At 35.4% G+C, this 18,993-nt stretch overlaps 1 protein-coding gene across 1 annotated transcript in view; it reads left to right on the top strand.

Annotated features, from left to right (window-relative positions):
* The window catches only part of Arp8 (Actin-related protein 8), a 156,034-nt gene that overhangs the window by 24,445 nt on the left and 112,596 nt on the right, over nucleotides 1–18,993 (top strand). The gene's annotated exons all lie outside the window — the stretch shown is intronic.

The raw sequence follows: 18,993 nt of genomic DNA on the forward strand, positions 1-18,993 counted from the left end.
TTTTTTATAGTATAGTGAGAATAAAAAAAAATGTGCAATTAACATTTGGTGTTTTTCAAGGGCCTACCTACTAAAATAAGCAAAACAATTTTTTTATGCCATTATTAGGAAAATGTAGAATGAAAATTTAAAATTTCACTGATACATTTGCCAAAGTGAAAAAAAACAACAAAAAAACAATTTAATCATCTACCAAGAATAATATGATACCAGCTAATTAATAGTAATTGGGCTACTAATAGCTGTTGATGTGCAACATATAGTCTGTTCCATCCAAAGCCACCAATCACTGGATATGCCAATAGGCATATCCAGTGAGTACCCCCCCACCTGGGGAAAAAATATTTTAATTGGAGGAAATACCAAATAGATCTTTATGTAGTACACGATGTGCATTCTTCTGGTGAAACATCGCTACTTTGTTTGGTGGAGGCCAAATGGTTGCCATGTCTCTAGAACAGGGTCTCTATTTTCTGTTTACTACCTCTTGTCTTACATATAGTGGTGCAGGTGAGAAATACTCCTTAAGAGCATGCCAAACCATAATGAATACTCTCCATTTAAAGGTATACAGTAGTAAAGCTGTTCTGTTGGCGTGCCACTGCTTCATACATTGGGAACAAACCTGATGGCAATCAGGTTTGTTCCCAATACAGCAGCAAGTTTCCAGGCTAATCTAATAATATAGCTATCACTTACTCTGACAGATTATGCTTGCTGGGAATGCAAGTATCACTGTATGCAGGGGCCCACTTTTGAAACCATGCAAGCAGGATGTTCTCAACTGCCGTTTATATGGGAGACATGTTTGCAAGTCTGCCATTTTCACATTGAATGCTCCTACTCTTTATCTTCTTCACTAGCCATGAAGAGCACATCAATAAATCCAGTAACAGTGCATATTAATAAAATTTCCCCCACACACAAAAAAATCAATTAATCAATCAGAATCATCCATTTATGATTTTAACATAAATGACATGAACCACCACTTATTGACATCTGAATCCAACACCTGTTTTTTCTAACATAACCTGAACTGGCAGCCATAACATCTGCTATCCATCTGAACTACAATCAGCATGATTCCTCTGTCACAAGGGTGTGGGTGTACTTTGTTATATCTAATATTCCATATGAAAGAATGCCAAACTTAGAATCCCATATTTTCAGTCTGTCCTGGCCCAAAATTTCTTTGCCTCACTCTTTTGCATTCATATGCTATCATTCTTCAAATTTTAATAACCACTCTAGCCTCTGCAGAAAATCAAACTTCAGGTAGATATTTCTCTCTGAAGTTTCATTTTCTGCAGTTTAAAATACCCAAACAGGGAAGTTCACTTCCTTGAGGACTTCAGTGCTAACAATTCAGAAGTAGCTTGTATTTTCCATATTCACTGATTGAGCTGGTAGCAATCTTGAAGTATTTGCAGTTAGTTAATTTATCATAATTGCCCAGTATACATAGAATGCTAGATAATCTTATCATCCTCCCATTATCCTTTACTTTTCTTAACCTGTTGTTCTCTTTCTATTTATACTGTGAACAGCTATCAACCTCTTCCAGGTAATTCAGACCATAAACTCAGACTGTAATCTCATTCAAGTTTACTTTTTTATGGACTGTGCATCTCCTTCACTCATTCACTCACATTTTAATCTTTTTCGACACTGCAATGCCAAATAGGATGACTTCCATTATTTCTGCTCCTCTCTTGATCTGAATGTGTTGGTATTTCATCAGGTGTGCCAAAACTGAGATAAAAACTGCAATTTTATAGCTAAAAACAATAACAAAAAAACTGGCTGAGATGGCTCGTACAGAAAACGTGCTTCTTTCACATTCACATGGTACCATTATAACACTGCCCAAAGATAAGGTTGACTTCCTGGCATCATTTTTCTCCATCTGCTGCATAGATGACTAAGCTAAATTACTTTTTGCTATACCAAAAGCAGGTCGCTACATATCTGCTCTGTTTTTGTTTTAATGACAAGTTTTCCTGAAATTTGAGTACAAATTTCATGCTTAAATTTCCTTGAATTAACCCAATCTGTATCATCTTTATGACCTTTTCATCTTTTATCTTCAGCATTGTTGATCTACAAAAAATCTTCTAGCCAGAAGATTCATAAACCAGAAAATAAGTTTCAAACTTATTTTCTGAGGGGTGCTTAAGGGTCAAAGCTGTATAACTGAGAGGAGACCTCCACATAGCCTTTAAAGGAATGCGGAGAACCAACCAGGGCTTTAGACCTAATGTCCAATCCTCACCTTCTCGTGGTGCACCCTGTTGGGTATCTACTTGGATACTGAACGAACATGGATGGGCTAGCAATTTGGGATTTAGCCGACCAAATTGTATTCTTATTGGTTAAACCAAAATAAAAAATCATGGTACAACATGACAAAATTTCATGCCGGCTGGGGTGTCGCCCGGTTAAACAAGTCCCCCGTTGTTTTTCCCAGGGAACCAGGGCGAACAGCGAAAAGTCAGCTACTGGAACAAATCTGAAAACGCACCCCAACTCAACATCACCAGAGGTAAAGATCGGTACTATTGTTAAATTGTGAATGAAGCTATGTTATGTAATTTATTATTTTCATTCACATTTAACATTGCCTATTTAAATATTAATCATGGTTTATATAAAATTGTTTATTATTCCTTAATTAAGAATTACTAATTAAATATTTACTGAAAACCTGACCTGCTATTAATTTATAAAATAATAATATGTATAGAATTTTGTATAACTAAATATATGTGGTGTAACGTAAAGTGTTAATTTATATTTAACTGTATACGTAATCAAAAAGTTAAAGAAGTAGCTTAAATATTCTGTTGTTCTTATTTGTCAAATATTTAATGTTATGTAATCATTCATGTAAGAGTAGTAACAGAGCATACATTACATTAGCGAAATGTTTACGTTTAGTCTGTTGTCATGGAGACGCACGCGTAAACAACCACGAATGAAGAGAGCGCGGCGTTCGAACGTAAGAGGGGAGTGAAGGTCATATATGAAGAAATAGGAGAGGATTATTAATTAGAGAGAAGAGAGAGTTTTGCGGAGCCTGAAGGAAAGTAGGATATAAGCAAGGAAGTGAAAGAAAATTATAAGTTCCCTAGGGCAGAAATTCATGAGAATAGTGTTCGGAAGTGAACCAATAAGCAGTGACACATAAGGTTTAATGTTATAAGTGAAATAAGCTGTGGTTATAGAGGAAAATTGATGTCGTAATCGGATAAATAAAGAACTGGACATTCAATGAAAAATTCTGATTAGTTCCAGTTAGTCTAGGATTACGTCTTAATTCTGTGTTGCCCTGAGAAGAATATAATGAATTTATCTAGTTTCAGAAAAGTAAACAAGGAAAGATATCAGTGCCTTATTGATGTGTTTTTTTTTTAGAATAGTGAAGCGCAGTTAACAAAAGTTCAGTTAAAGCGTAGAAGAATTTTGTTATGTGTGTTCCGCTAATGTAAATAAGTTAATTCATAAGTGTACTCGCAATAACTTGATGTATTGAAGATTTTATCTGGTAAGAGTAGTTGTATATGTTTGTCTATTCTAGCATTAACTGTAATAGATCTCCGATGCTCAAAGTCCGGAATAAGCTTGCTTGGAATATTGTCTACCTAGATTAGTGCCTGCTGTGAACTTAAGCATTGAACTGACAGATTTGTAGAGACTGACTGATTGTGAAGTTTGTTATTTTAATCTGAGTTAAGAAAATATGTGTTTTGAAGTTGCAAATTGTTTTTGAGAATTTAGAACATCGAACTGGAATGAGAGACTTAGCGAGTTGTATTGAGTTTATTGTATTGTTTCATTTAAAAGTAGAATTATTGTACTTGTTATATATCATATATTAAATGTTTTATTTTGTTAATCTAAATATTGTGTTTGCCTGAATTCCTTTTTATTGCACCGTTCATAAATATTCGAATCTTGCGGGAACCCCAAGTGGAATAGTAAATAATTCGGCCTAAACTAATGAGAAGACTGCTAACTTAATTAAGAATTGATCCTACTATTTTATATAGACTAATCTAAAAATAGGGTGGCGCAGTATAATTATAAATTTCTCTACTTTTGGATCGGTGATCAATTTGCGATTAAGTGTTATATTGATAAGAGTGACTTGAACCAAGATGGCGGATTTAGAACATAACATGAAAATAGAACGTCACGACAAATGGCGCAGACGACAGGATGTGATTTAATCGATAAGAATTGAATTTAACAACTATAAGTTAAGAAATTGAGTTTAGTTTTAGTGATAACAATCATAGAAATGCTCCCTTAAATTTTAGAAAGTGAAATAAATAAATCACAGTGAACTGGTTATAATCTGGAGTCAGGCAAAGATAAAAGTTTATTTTAAAGTAGAAAGATTGTATTAATAGAATTAGTAATTTATTAATCACTATGGCTGTCACATCAAGCTCTGAAATGAATGACAGTGAATTCTTTCGTACGGTAAACCCGCAACAGGTTTTTCCCCAATATTCAGGTGAAGAATCAGATGATGTACTATTTTTCTTTACCTATGTTGAAAAGCTTAGAGAAATTGCAGGTTGGACTGATTTTCAACTGCTAGTTCTGATTAGAAGTAAATTGGTAGGTAAAGCAAAGACATTTTTGCATTCATCTCCAATACTTCGAGAAACCTTAGAATACAAGAAGTTTAAGGATGAACTAATTACTAAGTTTTCCCATACTAGGTGCTACGTTAAAACCCTTACAGAACTCCACAAGTGCATGCAAGATGACAAGGAAGATGTGACTAATTATTATAACAGATTGATGAACATTGCTAGATCTACGAGGGTGTCCCCTACAGAAAGGCCTCACTTAAATTGGATTGTCTTTCAACAATTTCGACTGGGACTGCATAAAAATTTAAGAGAGGTTATTTACAAAAAAAGGGCTGTCAATTTAGAAGCATGTTACAGTCTGGCCAAGCAAAGAGAGAAAATATTGGAAGAAATGCAACAAATATGCTCCATAAGACAATCACTCACTCAAGATTGTAATGATCAAGTTACACCTTCACCAATTCTTGAATGTCTTTCAAACTGTAAAAAAGGGAAAGAAATTAAGAATGAGGAAGTCAATGAAGATAACTCTATCACCTTAACTAACAAACCAGATTCACTAGACTACGATTTCCATAGAATGCAAAGTGTAACGATGGCCAAGGAGAATGGCAAATTGCCTTTAACCCTTGTACAAGGTCTGATTGGAAAAATTCCGTGCAATATTCTGTTAGATACTGGAGCCCATATATCAGTTATTTCTAACTCTATGGTGAATAAACTTGTTGATGACTTTTCTGATAACATCACCCTGATTCAGAGACCAGTAAAAATCACAGGAGTTGCTAAAATTGAACTGATTGCTACAAGAAAATTAAATGCTGAAATTTCCATACCTTGTTTTCCAGTAAAGTTTTCACATGATCTCATTATCCTTCCTGAAGTTGCTGACACAAATGACCAAATCATACTAGGACTAGATTTCCTAGAGAAAAATAAATTCATGTGTGACTTTGCCTCTGAAACCATCTCCTTGTGTGGCGTGAGTCATAAGTCAATATACAATGAAGACAATGAAAGGAAACTATGTGACAAGATGGAGATTGAGACCTTAAACCTTGAAGACGGATTGAGTGATAAGAAAAGAAAATTATTGCACGAAGCTCTTAATTTAACAGAATCAAAAACTGATAGAGCAGAAATAAAGAATTTCATTCTATTAATCTTTCAAAAATACCCTCAAACGTTCACTGAAGATATTAGCTCATTGACTTGTACAAACAAGGTAGAGCATTCCATTGAGATCACTTCAGACACGCCTATCTATACTAAGCAGTACAAAACCCCTCTTAAATATCTAGATAGACTTCAGATCCTTCTGAATGATTATGAGAAGGCTGGGATCATAGAAAAATCTAATTCCAGATGGAATAGTCCCTTTTTATTAGTAGAAAAGCCTGATGGAAGTCTCAGATTTATATTAGATCTGCGTGAGATTAATAAGGTCACTAAGCCCATTGACTTTCCTCTATGTAACATAGAAGAGCTCCTGGCTAGTCTAGAAGGAGCAAAATATTTCTCAAAACTAGACTTAAACTCTGGCTATTTCCAGATACCTCTTAGAAAACAGGACAGACAGTTTTTTGCCTTTACCACTCGATGGCAAAAATACCAACTCTGTCGACTTCCTCAGGGGGCCAGAAATTCAGCTATGAGTTTCCAATGTCTGATGAACACTGTACTCTCAGACATGTTAGGAAAGGGAGTCATATGTTTCCAAGATGACCTATTAATTTACACCCCAGATTTAACATCACATGAAGAAATTTTAGATAATGTGTTAAATAGATTAAATTTGTCACGTCTATCATTGAAGTGCTCAAAATGTAAATTCTTCATGAGAAAGGTTGAATACCTAGGACATGTTGTCAGTGAGGCTGGAATAATCCCTACTCAAGAAAACATCTCTGCCATTCTAAGAGCTAAAATACCCACCTCCGTGAGACAAGTACGAAGGTACTTAGGAATGGTAAACTTCTATAGAAAATTTATTCCAAATTGTTCTCAAATAATGGAGCCCATAATTAAGTTGACTAAAAAGGGAGAAAAGTTCGTATGGGGAAAGGAACAAGAGTCTGCCCATAAATCTTTAAATTTAGCATTAACTAGATCTCCTGTTCTCACTCATCCCACTCTTGGAGAACCCTTCTATCTTGCAGCAGATGCCTCGAATGATACTATTGCAGCTGTGATAGAACAGAAAAAGAGAGAAGAAATTAGACCCATTGCTTTTCTAAGTAGAAAACTATCTGCATCAGAAAAAAATTACTCAGTTATTGAAAAGGAAGCACTAGCTATTGTACATGCCTTAAGGAAATTCAGATACATGTTACTAGGACAAGAAATTTTTCTAAGATCAGACCATAAACCCCTAACCTTTTTATCCACGATGAAAGATAAAAACCAAAGGATTATTCGATGGGCATTAGAATTACAAGAATTCCAAATACAGATATGTTATATTCCTGGAAAACTCAATGTAGTTGCTGACTACTTATCCAGAGCCCTAGATGATAAAGTAGATGAGGATATCAGTGCAGAAGAAAAGATAGTGAACTTGATAGCTGAAGAAAATGAGGGACAAGAAAACATAAGGAAACCCCCACACCTTCAGAATTGGACCAAATTCTCCATTATAGAAGCACTAAAGTTGGATCCTACATGGGGAGAAATATATCGACGAATCAAAAATGGGGAAGGAGTCTTGGAGGAACACACGTTTTTGCAGTCCTTATATTTGGATGAAGATGGCCTCCTGATGGCAAAACATGATGTCACCGTAAATTGGAAAAACAAAATAGTAGTTCCTACTGTCATGATACCGTGGGTGTTATATACCTTTCATGATGCTGATCTAGCAGGACACCAAGGGTTTTTCCGGACATGGGGGAGAATTAGAAATAGATATGTGTGGAAGGGAATGAGACGAGATGTTGAAAGTTATGTGTTTTCATGTCATCTATGTCAAAGGAAATCAAATTATGGAGGAAAGGCTCCTCTTCAACCTTTCCCTATTCCTACTCGCCCTTTTCAAGCTTTGGCCATGGACATTATAGGTCCACTCCCTACTACCTCTAAAGGAAACAAGTATATACTTGTTGTAATAGATATGTTCTCTAGGTTTCCTGAAGCCACAGCAATGAAGAATCAAACTGCGCAAACCGTAGCTGACAAGTTGTTTAAGATGATCATTTCAAGATATGGAACCCCCCAAACACTTCTCACTGATCAAGGTTCAAACTTTACAGCTGAAGTTATGCTTCAATTATGCAAGTTACTGAAGATAAAAAAGCTTTTCACTACTCCTTATCACCCCCAAGGAAATGGAATGTGTGAAAGGATGAATCGTACGCTGAAACAAACCCTATCCAAACTTGCTAATAATCACTTGTATAATTGGGATAAGTTCCTTCCACACACCCTTTTTGCCTGTAGGACAGCCCTGCATGCTGCCATAAAAGAAACCCCTGCTGTAGTTTTATATGGTTTTGAACCACTGTTTCCCAGTGACTTCAAGAACACGCATGCAAACTCAGGATTCCCAGACATTGATCAGTATCTTAACAATATGATCTCTGAAAACAAAATTGCATATGATCTAGTAGCAGAAGCCAGTCAAAACAGCTCACAAAAGGCTAGAGCGTATGTTAATAGACTAAGAACCTATAAGGAATTAAAACCTGGAAGCTTAGTACTTTTGCGACAAGATCATAGTAACAAGAGAACAGGAAAGTTTGGAAAATGTGCAATAGGACCTTATGAAGTTGTTGAAAAGACATCTCCTGTTAACTTTCGAATAAGAGAATCTACAGGAATGAAAAGAACTTTAGTTGTCCACTCAGATCGACTGAAATTGTACAAGAAGAGACCTGACAAATTAGTCTGCCTAGGAGATTCTCTAGAAGCAATATTGGGAAGGGAAAGGAATTACCATAGAAGAACTAATCACAGACGGAACACAAATATTACAAAACAGCCAAAACACAGTGATGCTAATACAGAGCATGAATTGAATTTGGAAGAGACGATCCCATACTACAGACATAAAAGACACGCGGAAATTGTTAATGACAGTAATAAGAAACTTAATGAGCAACAGATTATGAATAAATGCACAAATCATGATAAGGAACCAAATTTCATTCAAACTAGGTATTACTTGAGAAATAGAAAAGGAAATATGTAATCCAGTTTTTTTTTTTTTGTTTAAAGGAGCCTAGTGTCAGAAGAAAAATTTTTCTTATAATAAAAATTTTTCAAAGAAAGGGTGAGCCTATGTTAAATTGTGAATGAAGCTATGTTATGTAATTTATTATTTTCATTCACATTTAACATTGCCTATTTAAATATTAATCATGGTTTATATAAAATTGTTTATTATTCCTTAATTAAGAATTACTAATTAAATATTTACTGAAAACCTGACCTGCTATTAATTTATAAAATAATAATATGTATAGAATTTTGTATAACTAAATATATGTGGTGTAACGTAAAGTGTTAATTTATATTTAACTGTATACATAATCAAAAAGTTAAAGAAGTAGCTTAAATATTCTGTTGTTCTTATTTGTCAAATATTTAATGTTATGTAATCATTCATGTAAGAGTAGTAACAGAGCATACATTACATTAGCGAAATGTTTACGTTTAGTCTGTTGTCATGGAGACGCACGCGTAAACAACCACGAATGAAGAGAGCGTGGCGTTCGAACGTAAGAGGGGAGTGAAGGTCATATATGAAGAAATAGGAGAGGATTATTAATTAGAGAGAAGAGAGAGTTTTGCGGAGCCTGAAGGAAAGTAGGATATAAGCAAGGAAGTGAAAGAAAATTATAAGTTCCCTAGGGCAGAAATTCATGAGAATAGTGTTCGGAAGTGAACCAATAAGCAGTGACACATAAGGTTTAATGTTATAAGTGAAATAAGCTGTGGTTATAGAGGAAAATTGATGTCGTAATCGGATAAATAAAGAACTGGACATTCAATGAAAAATTCTGATTAGTTCCAGTTAGTCTAGGATTACGTCTTAATTCTGTGTTGCCCTGAGAAGAATATAATGAATTTATCTAGTTTCAGAAAAGTAAACAAGGAAAGATATCAGTGCCTTATTGATGTGTTTTTTTTTAGAATAGTGAAGCGCAGTTAACAAAAGTTCAGTTAAAGCGTAGAAGAATTTTATTATGTGTGTTCCGCTAATGTAAATAAGTTAATTCATAAGTGTACTCGCAATAACTTGATGTATTGAAGATTTTATCTGGTAAGAGTAGTTGTATATGTTTGTCTATTCTAGCATTAACTGTAATAGATCTCCGATGCTCAAAGTCCGGAATAAGCTTGCTTGGAATATTGTCTACCTAGATTAGTGCCTGCTGTGAACTTAAGCATTGAACTGACAGATTTGTAGAGACTGACTGATTGTGAAGTTTGTTATTTTAATCTGAGTTAAGAAAATATGTGTTTTGAAGTTGCAAATTGTTTTTGAGAATTTAGAACATCGAACTGGAATGAGAGACTTAGCGAGTTGTATTGAGTTTATTGTATTGTTTCATTTAAAAGTAGAATTATTGTACTTGTTATATATCATATATTAAATGTTTTATTTTGTTAATCTAAATATTGTGTTTGCCTGAATTCCTTTTTATTGCACCGTTCATAAATATTCGAATCTTGCGGGAACCCCAAGTGGAATAGTAAATAATTCGGCCTAAACTAATGAGAAGACTGCTAACTTAATTAAGAATTGATCCTACTATTTTATATAGACTAATCTAAAAATAGGGTGGCGCAGTATAATTATAAATTTCTCTACTTTTGGATCGGTGATCAATTTGCGATTAAGTGTTATATTGATAAGAGTGACTTGAACCAAGATGGCGGATTTAGAACATAACATGAAAATAGAACGTCACGACACTATCAACATAAGAAGCCTGAATGACAAAGAAATGGAGCTAGCTGAGGAATTAGATAAGTACCAGATCGACATAATAGGGGTGACTGAAACAAAAAAGACAAACTGATGAGATCTTTCTGAGCAATAAATACAAAATGTTATATTCAGGCAATGACAATCAAGGAAAAGGAGTAGCCATAGTATTCAACACAAAATATGAGGCTAATCTTGAATGGCAGGCAGTCTCAAGTAGAGTAATGTGGGCAAATATGAGAATGGGGAACTGGACAATGAGACTTATTTGTCCGTATGGTCCCACAGAAGGTTCTACTAAGGTAGAAGTGGAGGAATTTTTTGATGCTTTAGAAAAAGCAACTGACACAATGAAAAAGGAAAAGTTGGTCCTTGTTGGGGATCTAAATAGCAAAGTAGGAAATGATTGTGAGACATACAAAAATATTTTGGGAAAATTTGGAGAAAAGAGCAAAGCTAATAATAATGGTAAATATCTGGATTTCTGCTCAGGATATGGACTGGTTATTACTAACACCATGTTCCAACATAAAAATGGCACAAATTCACATGGAGAGAAGAGGCAAGGAATAAGAAAAGTCTCATTGACTATGTTATTGTTGATAGTGATGTTTTCTCCCTGGTGCAGGACACCAGACTGTACAGAGGATTTGAAATTGGAAGTGATCGCTATTTAGTCTTGAGCAGAATAAAATTGAATTTCTTATTGATAAGAAAGTTTTAAAGCGAATAAAAGTTCTGCAGCTCTCAGATGTGAACTGTAGACTAAGATACACAAAGATTATTGAAGAAAAAATGAAAGAGTTTGAGAACAGGAATCAAACCTTGGAGATTGAGTGGCAAACCTTGAAGAAAACCCTGATTGATTCAGCTAGAGAGGCATGTGGTGAAGTTGTCTGCAAGGATAGAAAAATTAGAACTCCATGGTGGACACAGGAAGTTAGAGGCAGTGAAGGAAAAGAAGAAAGCCTATCAAAAGTTCCTGGTGGCATATAAGTCAGTCTGTGCTCTTAGAGAATACAGAGACAAATGCAAGAATGCTAATCACTGTGTAAAACTAGCTAAACAAAAGTCATGAGAGGACTTTGGCAAGAATATAGAAAATAAATATCAAGAAGGTGGCAAAATATTCTGGAGGTTGTTGAAGCTTAGGAATGGAGGAAAGAGTGCTGTAAAAGGAGTTAAAGATGATAAAGATGACATGAAAATGGAAGAAAAAGATATCCTTGAAGTATGAAGTAATTATTTTGAAAAACTGCTAAATGAAACAAGCAGTGATGACAGCACAGTGGTAAAAAACACTGACCAGGCATGCAGTCAGGAATACATATCCATGCTTGAAGTAGAAAAAGCTGTCAAAGGCTTGAAATGTGGAAAGGCAGCAGGAGTAGATGATATTCGATTAAAAATGCTGAAGTATGGTGGTATAAAAGTCTTACAGTGGCTGCACTGCATAATTCAGAAAGCCTGGACAGAGGGACGAATTCCCGATGATTGGAGTAGAGCTCTCATAGTACCCATATACAAAAAGGGAAATAAAACTGAATGTGAGAATTACAGAGGTATTTCCTTATTAAGTGTTCCTGACAAGGTATATGCAAGTATACTTGAGAAATGATTGAGAAGAATTGTGGAAGAAAAGCTTGGTGAAGAACAAGCTGGATTCAGGCCAAATAGAGGCTGTCAGGATCAAATCTTCACTTTACGACAAATAGTCGAGAAAGCATGGGAATATAACAAAGATCTGTATTTAAGTATTGTCAGGTTGGTAAAGGCATATGAAAAGGCGCCAAGAGAGAAGCTATTCAATATGCTACAGTTATGTGGTGTCAATGGGGCATTATATCAAGCAATACTTAGTCTTTATTTGACTTGTAAGTCAGCAGTTAGAATTGAAGGAAGTACAGTAAGATGGTTTAATGTTAAATCTGGTGTGAGACAAGGATGTACATTATCCCCTCTGTTATTCATTATCTATATGGATCACATTATGAAGGAAAGTGGTATTAAACATGATATCAAAATTGGAGATGTTAATGTCAGCTCTTTTCTTTATGCGGACGATGTTATACTTCTAAATAAATCTGCTACAAATTTGCAAGATTCTCTGACTAAATTGAATGACTGTTGTAATAGATATGGTATGAAGGTCAGTATTAAAAAGGTAAAAACAATGAAAATAGGCAGAATCATTGAAAATGTCAACTGTGTTGTGAATGGAGAACCTGTGGAACAAGTAAAACATTTCAGCTGCTTAGGCATGATTTTTAGTGAAGATGGTAAATTCAGTATAGAAATAGACAACAGAATCAGCAAAGCTGGTATAGTGGGAAGTCAATTGAATAAATTTATATTGAATAAGAGAGAAATTAGTCGGAACACTAAATTGGCTGTATACAAGACAGTGTTCAAACCAGTTTTAACTTATGGATCTGAGAGCTGGGTCAGAAGTAAAGCACTTGATCAAAGACTAGAGACCGCAGATATGAGAGTCCTGAGAAAGATTAGAGGCGTGAACAGATGGCATCAATGGCAATATCATATTAAAAACGAGGATATTAGAAAAGACCTTGACATTGTCAGCATCTAGGAATGTGTTAGCAGAGCTAATCTCAGGTGGTATGGTCACTTAAACAGAATGGGTGAAGAAAGATTAGCAAAACAAATGTTCTCTGCCAGGTTGGCAGCAAAACGACCCAGAGGAAGACCAAGATATAGGTGGATTGATACGGTACAAAGTGTCTTAGATGATTGAAATATAAGCTCTGATAATGTTGGAGTCTTGACAAGTAACACTGATTTGGAGGAAAATTGTAGATAGGAAGTTAGTAATGATGTAAATTTTTCATGTAGTGCTATCATATTCTGTACACCCTTTGAGGGTACATGGCAGGAATATGATGATGATGACTTATTTTCTGGTTCAGGGCATTTGATCAGAATGATCATATAATAGAGGCCTGGCATATTAAACTATGTTATATGCTGCCTTTCACTTTTTTTTTGCATTTGGATTGCTAGTAGTAAATGAACAGAGATGGACTAGCACTTCCCCATCTTTATATTTTCCTCACTAATACTGGAGTACCCTAGGACTTTTGAATGATCTTTGATCACTAAGCTTGCTGATGACAGTTTACTCCATTCCTCCTTCATTTAACTTCTGTAATAGTATCAAACATTTTTAGAGAAGTTTTTGGTAAACCACTGCATATGTGAGAACTGTGTTCTAATGTTGAGTGGATTTAGAATTTATATGCTGTTAGTGAGAAGCAGTGTCTTAAATAGAAATGGACCATATTTTTTTAATGCTGAAGAGGTTATGGACATGCTTGTGTTAGGAAGATCTAAACTAAGTCGAAACAGAAACCAGATCTTGCCTGAAATCACAACACTGATAAGGAAACAAGAGGCAAGTTCTTTCTTGCGATCCAGGAGTTTGTTTTGGTAGCACACGGTTGCCCTGCTATGGCTTTGAGATCTTCCATAATCAATAATTGAAACATTAATCTCCTTGTCATTCTCTAGTAGGCCAAGGGCAACCTTACTGATTTCAGTGCTACCAAAACGAACTCCTGGATTGCAAAAAAGAACTTGCCTCATGTTTCCTTATCTGTGTTGTGATTTTAGATAAGATCTAGTTTTTGTTTTGTTTTGACTTATAGTTTTGATCTTCCTGGCACAAGTATGTCTATAACCTCTTTGGCATTAAAAAAAAATATGGTCCATTTCTATTTAAGATGCTGCTTTTCACTAATAGTATACAAATTTTAAATCCACTCAACATTAGAACACAGTTCCCACATATAGTTTACCAAAAACTTCTCTAAAAATATGTGATACTATTACAGAAGTTGCCATTCAATTAATTCTGATTCCTCTCATCTGAGAGCAGTCATCAGTTCACTTCACTTTCTCATAGATATATTATTTTTGTCTTATGTTTCTTCTTATAGATATTTTTATGAACATTTTGCTGAACTGGCTATCATCATTCCTCCCCTTTCTTCCAAGACGCTAAGAATACAAGCAGCTATTAATCAACATCCATTTTCTCTCTAACTTCCAAACCTTTTGAATCAATTTCTCTTCTCCCTCTTTTATTCCTCTGCCTCTTTTTCTTTGGAACTGTTTTTTCCCAAGAACTATGACTCCCAACAGTTCAAGAAACATCATAAGCTTCTGAATAAAGATGCAAAAGGATATAAAAACTGATTAAATTCTTTTGCCATTGCAGTCATTGCTCAATTTAACAAACTTACTACTCCGAACTATCAAATTCCTTACCGAAGCCTAATAATAATAGGAACGTTACTTTAAAGGAAGATTTGTTATAGCAACTCATCCACTATTCCTCATTTAGTGAACCTAACTATTCCTTAGGTTCACTAAATTTATAGTTGAATGTATCATTAATATAATATTATTGCTATATTGTGGAATTACAAAGCAGGTATTATGATAAGCTAAGGAATCATCTTTCAGCAAGTCCATGGAATAAGAACTTCAAGGGGAGAGATATTGGTAGTTCATGGGAGGTGGTTGGGGGGGAGGATGTTTTAAGAAAGCAGTATCAGAATGTATACAGAGTCAGAAAGATAAATCAGGTAGGAGTTAGATGGATGAATAGCATCATTAAACAAGAGTTGCAGACAAAGAAAGTTGTGGAGGAAATATAAATATAAAAGATGATCGACATGCCCATGAGCAGTACAAAGCACAGGCAAGAAGAGTGACCCATATGGTAAGGAATAGACCAAAGCTAATTATGAGAGAAAGCTGGCTGAGGCCAAAAGAATCATAAAGAGTTCTTTTGCTATGTGTCAAGTAAAAGGAGGAATGACTATGGAAGGATGACTTTACAAAGTGCTGATGGTCAGGAGGTAACAGAAAGCCAAATAGTTGAATTACTGAGTGAGCATTTTGCAGGGGTGTACCATCTAGATGGTAATGTTGCAATGCCAGACATGACATTGACTGAGAGGAGAATAGAGGTTCTATAAATGGAGGCAGTTAAAATATTGCAGAACCTGAATAAGAACTCAGCCATGGGATTGGATGGAATATCTGCTTGTGCATTATGAGAATGTGTAAGGGAATTATCAACTCCCCTGACCAAGCTGTTTATTTTAAGCCTCCATACTGAGAAGATGCCAGTGGAGTGGAAAGTGGGCAAAATAGTTTCACTGTATAAATGAAGCTCTAAGACAGAAGTAGCAAATTATAGGCCACTCTGCATTTCAGGAGTGATGGTATTGGAGAAATTGGTGAAAGACATAATTCAGGACTAGGTGGATAAGAATATGATATTCTATAAAGAACAACATGGTTTTGCAAAGGGCGAGTCTTGCGTTTAGTAATTTGCTTCCTTTTTATAATAAAGTGACAATGGAATTGAATAAGGAAAATGGCTACTCAGTGATATTGCTAGACTTTTCAGATATGCCATCTAATCCCATGCAAAAGCATTTCACAAGATTCCATATGGAACTCTGTTGCATAAATTGGAGCAAATGGGTGTGGATATAAATCTGATGATTTGGATTAAAGGGAGGAGGCTGGACAGATATCAAAGAGTGGTTTATGGAGGAAATGAGTCCAGGAGAAGGCAAGTGACCAGTGGTGTATCACGGGGCTCAGTTCTTGGGTTCTCTTGTTTAGTTAGTACATCAACGATATATGAAATGATTTGATAGGAAATATTTAGTTGTTTACTGATGATGCTAAACTGGGAAGAGCAATGGTAAATAATTCCAAGTGTAAGGAGATGCACTTTAGAAAGAGATCACAAGCTACATACTATATTGATGGAGCTGAAACTGATAAGAACTTGGTGGGGGGGGGGGGATTGTGGATAGGGATTTGAAGTTTAGAGGACATATTGCATAGGTAGCCAAAACAGTACATCAGCTTAAATGTTTGAAGAACACATTAACAAGAATGGATGGAGGTTATTCTTCTATATAATGCTTTAATAAGGCCTGGACTACTCTGAAGCTTTGGTCACTTGGGTTTCCTTGGTGAGTTGAAGAAGTGGTGGAGAGAATCCAGAGGCAAGTGATAGATTGTGGCAGGTCTGTGGAATGCTCCCTGTGAGAATAGATTGATCTGTGGGCTTCAAAAACTAGCTGTTAAGCAAAAAAAGAGGAGACATGATAGAAGCATATAAGTTATTAAATGGGTTTTATAAGTTTGAAACTGAAAACTTTTTCAGTACATGGCAGGAAAAGAGAGAGAGAGACCCATGGAAATTGTGTAAGAATGTGGTTAGCAAGGGCGTTAGGACTAGACAATTTTGCTTTGAAGATGGTGAATAGGTGGAGTGGGTTGCTAGCTGTGGTGGATTAAGGATAGTTTGCCCCTTAGGCAAATTATATTTGGTCCTCCCAAAAAATAATAATAAAAAAAAGAGTAAAAAAAAAAGTTGGGTGGCAAATGAAATTTTGTACTTTTGAATTTTTTGAACTTTGGATTTTCTGCCTGTTAACCTCTTAACATACAAAGACGTCTATGATACGTCTTTTGTTTATTGCACCAAAATTGATTTTGAATTTTGGTTTCACACATAAATACAACGGAATATAGATGCTAGACAATCTTGTGCCTATTTCCTTTCAGCCAAGAAAAGTTGCCAATGGTGTGTATCAGTTATTTCGTTTGCGTTTTCACAAATTCATCTTCAAGATTATCTGCTATCAGGACTATCATCTGCAAATTTCAGATGATGCAGCCTTTCTCCATTTATGTTTATTCCTTTTGTTTCCCAATCAAGGCTTCTAAAGACTTTCTCTAGTGCAGCTGTAAATAATTTGGGAGATATGGTGTCGGATGCCTTTTTCTATTGGGAACTTTCCACTGTTTTTATATAATTTAATTACAGAAGTTGCATCATCATCATCATCATCAAATTCCTGCCATGTACTCTCAAGGGGTGTACAGGATATGACAGTACTACATGAAAAAATTACATCATTACTAACTTCCTATCTACAATTTTCCTCCAAATCAGTCTGTTACTTGTCAAGACTCCAACATTATCAGATCTTATATTTCTATCGTCTAAGGCACTTTGTACCGTATCAATCCACCTATATCTTGGTCTTCCTCTGGGTCGTTTTCCTGCCAACCTGGCAGAGAACATTTGTTTTGCTAATCTTTCCTCTCCCATTCTATTTAAGTGACCATACCATCTGAGATTAGCTCTGCTAATGCATTCCTGGATGCTGACAATGTCAAGTTCTTTCCTAATATCCTCATTTTTAATATGATATTGCCATTGATGCCATCTGTTCACGCCTCTAATCTTTCTCAGGACTCTCATATCTGCAGTCTCTAGTCTTTGGTCAAGTGTTTTACTTCTGACCCAGCTCTCAGATCCATAAGTTAAAATTGGTTTGAACACAGTCTTGTATACAGCTAATTTAGTGTTCCGACTAATTTCTTTCTTATTCCATATGAATTTATTCAATTGACTTCCCACGATACCAGCTTTGCTGATTCTGTTGTCTATTTCTATAATTAGTTTACCATCTTCAGTAAAAATTGTGCCTAAGTAGCTGAAATGTTTTACTTGTTCCACAGGTTCTTCATTCACAACACAGTTGACATTTTCAATGATTCTGCCTATTTTCATTGTCTTTGTCTTTTTATTGCTGACCTTCATACCATATCTATTACAACAGCTATTCAATTTAGTCAGAGAATCTTGCAGACTTGTAGTGGATTTATTTAGAAGTATAACATCATCCGCATAAAGCAAAGAGCTGACATTAACATTTCCAATTTTGATATCAGGTTTAATACCACATTCCTTCATAATGTGATCCATATAGATAATGAATAACAGAGGGGATAATGTACATCCTTGTCTCACACCAGATTTAACATTAAACCATCTTCCTGTACTTCCTTCAATTCTAACTGCTGACTCACAACTCAAATAAAGACTAAGTATTGCTTGATATAATGCCCCATTGACACCATATAACTGCAGCGTATTGAATAGCTTCTCTCTTGGCACTTTGTCATATGCCTTTTCCAAATCGACAAAACTTAAATACAGATCTTTGTTATATTCCCATGCTTTCTCGACTATTTGTCGTAAAGTGAAGATCTGATCCTGACAGCCTCTATTTGGCCTGAATCCAGCTTGTTCTTCACCAAGCTTTTCTTCCACAATTCTTCTCAACCGTTTCTCAAGTATACTTGCATAGATCTTGCCAGGAACACTCAGTAGGGAAATACCTCTGTAATTCTCACATTCAGTTTTATTTCCCTTTTTATATATGGGTACTATGAGAGCTCTACTCCAATCATCGGGAATTCGTCCCTCTGTCCAGGCTTTCTGAACTATGCAGTGCAGCCACTGTAAGACTCTTATACCACCATATTTCAGCATTTCTGGTCGAATATCATCTACTCCTGCTGCCTTTCCACATTTCAAGCCTTTGATGGCTT

Source organism: Typopeltis vanoorti, chromosome 24 (genome assembly GCF_054136105.1).
Source record: "Typopeltis vanoorti isolate ZY-2024b chromosome 24, IOZ_Tvanoo_1.0, whole genome shotgun sequence".
NCBI lineage: Eukaryota > Metazoa > Arthropoda > Arachnida > Uropygi > Thelyphonidae > Typopeltis > Typopeltis vanoorti.